Source organism: Rhinopithecus bieti, unplaced genomic scaffold (genome assembly GCF_001698545.2).
Source record: "Rhinopithecus bieti isolate Rb0 unplaced genomic scaffold, ASM169854v2 scaffold_13348, whole genome shotgun sequence".
Lineage (NCBI taxonomy): Eukaryota > Metazoa > Chordata > Mammalia > Primates > Cercopithecidae > Rhinopithecus > Rhinopithecus bieti.
This window is the reverse complement of record NW_016808764.1, coordinates 7,236,522-7,239,317: the sequence shown is the minus strand read 5'-3', so window position 1 is coordinate 7,239,317 and position 2,796 is coordinate 7,236,522. Positions and strand designations below refer to the sequence as shown.

Below are 2,796 nucleotides of genomic sequence, written 5' to 3'. Positions count from 1 at the left end.
CAGAGGTGGAAGTTGCAGAGCGAGACTCTGTCTCAAAAAAAAAAACAAAAAACAAAAAACAAAAAAATTGGTTGACTTTGTTTCTTCCCATTGTAGTAGCCTCCTTTGCTCATGTTTTCATTCACTCAATCTTTTATTAAACAAGTATTTTTGTAGAGCACCTAGCATGCTGCAGGCACTGAGAAAGATGGAAGGGAGGGAAGACATGTTAAAGAAATGCATAAAGCCACATCTCTGTCCTTGAGGTGCCTGTCCTCTGTTAGAGGCAACAAATTCACAAACAGATCTGGCAGATGCAAAATTCCTGAGTCACACAAACTCAAGTGCTCAAAGATGTGAATCCTCTATCAGTCCAAACCTGAACTTCACTTCTACCTCCTGCCCCACTTCCCTATTCTGCCCAATGTAGGAAACTTCATCTCATCACTTTCAAATAAACTCAGTCACCTGGGTGACTTTTCTCTGCTTCAGATTTACAATAAGTCAAGTTAAAGATTTGTTTTTCTTGTTGGCTTTCTTCTCCCTACTATTGATACTAATCTCTGATGCTCACTCGAATAATCAAACAAGTAAACAAATCGTGCAGACTGCTTTCCTTTGGAGACAGATAGTGTGATTTGCCGGCGCTCTGCAGGTGGGGCCTTTTTGAGCAAAGGAAGACTGTGGTGTTTTTGTTTTGTTTTGTTTTTTGACAGAGTCTCACTCTGTTGCGCAGGCTGGAGTGCAGTGGCACAATCTCGGCTAACTGTAATCCCAACTACTCAGGAGGCTGAGGCAGAAGAATCTCTTGAACCCGGGAGGCAGAGGTTGCAGTGAGCTGAGATCGCACCACTGCACTCCAACCTGGGCAATAGAGCAAGACTCTGTCTAAAAACAAACACACAAAACAAAAAACACCACAATCCTCCTTTGCTCAAAAAGGCCCCCAGCTGCAGAGTGTCAGCAAATCACACTATCTGTCTCCAAAGGAAAGCAGTCTGCATGATTTGTTTGTTTGATTATTCGAGTGAGCATCAGAGTTTAGTATCAATGGTAGGGAGAAGAAAGGCAACAAGAAAAAAAAATATTTAACTTGACTTATTGTAAATCTGAAGCACAGAAAATCACCTAGGATGACTGAGTTTATTTGAAAATGACGAGATGAAAAAAAAAGTAGCAAAGCAGCAAAAAGTAGCAAAAGGTGGCAAGCAAGAAAAGGACTTCTTCCTCACAGACCTCTCTCAGCCACCTGCCTGGGCCACCTTTTGCTACTCTGATGTAGTCATGGGAGGCATGTGACGAGGTGAAAATTATCACTGACATTCTGGGGATGGCAGAGTGTAAGGACAGATAAACATAAGTTATCAACAGAAGTGAGTTGCCAAACTGACCCTGCGACCACCTATGTTAGAAAAATCAAGCATTTTTTATGGTTGATTTTTCGTATTTCTTCGCTTGTGGTTGGAGCTCATCCTAACTGAAATAGCACCCATGGAATTTGGCAGTTGCTCCAGTTACGAATTGTATTTCAAGAACAGCATTTGTAAAGTTGTGGAGGCTCAAGTCTGATGATAATAGGTTAAGAAGCAATGTTTTTTTTTTTTTTTTTTTTTTTTTTTTTTTTTTTTTTTTTTTTTTTTTTGAGACGGAGTCTTGCTCTGTCGCCCAGGCTGGAGTGCAGTGGTGTGATCTCGGCTCAAGCTCCGCCTCCCGGGTTCATGCCATTCTCCTGCCTCAGCCTCCCCAGCAGCTGGTACTACAGGTGCACGCCACCATGCCCGGCTAATTTTTTTGTAGTTTTAGTAGAGATAGGGTTTCACCGTGTTAGCCAGGATGGTCTGGGTCTCCTGACCTCATGATCCACCTGCCATGTCCTTCCAAAGTGCTAGGATTACAGGCATGAGCCACTGCACCCGGCCAAGAAGTAATCTTAACTGTGCACGGTGGTGCAAGCCCATCATCCCAGCTACTCCAGAAGACTGAGGCAGGAGCACTTGAACCCAGGAGTTCCAGATCAGCCTGGGCAGCACAGTGAGACCCTCTCTCAAAAACAAAGAAACAAAAAAGAAGTAACTGGAAAAATTCCATTTCTGACAATATGGGGGACCAAATATGAAAGACCAAATAATCATAAAGAAATTCTGGATAAAAAATTACCACCATTCTTTTAAGTGTGTAGCTGAGCTCTCAGAAAGGGAAGAAGGGAGTGCCGGGACAGAAGCAGCAGTGCGGCCACTGCCACCATGGCACTGCAAGCTGATCAACAAGGCTGCAGAAGATGTGAGGAAGCTGCAAACAAGACCAGATGATGGGTCGGGCGCGGTGGCTCACGCCTGGAATCCCAGCACTTTGGGAGGCCAAGGTGGGTGGATCATCTGGGGTCAGGAGTTCGAGACCAGCCCGGCCAACATGGTGAAACTTCATCTCTACTGAAAATGCAAAAATTAGCTGTGCGTGGTGGTGGGCATCTGTAATCCCAGCTACATGGGAGACTGAGGCAGCAAAATTGCTTGAACCTGGGAGGTGGAAGTTGTAGTGAGCCAAGATGTGCCACTGCACTCCAGCCTGGGCGACAGAGTGAGACTCCGTCTCAAACAAACAAACAAACAAAAAACAAATAATAAAGAACTGAGAAAACTCTGTGGACTTAACAAACAAGCTATAATTGGAGACATTAATATTGAGTATCCCGGAATGCTGGATTTAAAGAGCAAGGCCAAATGGGAAGCATGGAACCTCCAAAAAGGGTTGTCAAAGGAAGATGCAATGAATGTCTCTATTTCTAAGGCAAAGGAGCTTATAGAAAAACGGCACTAA

General features: G+C 44.0%; 1 pseudogene; it reads left to right on the top strand.

The window, feature by feature from the left end:
- Window positions 1-2,222: 2,222 nt before the first annotated feature.
- Window positions 2,223-2,796, top strand: LOC108538815 (acyl-CoA-binding domain-containing protein 7 pseudogene; annotated as a pseudogene).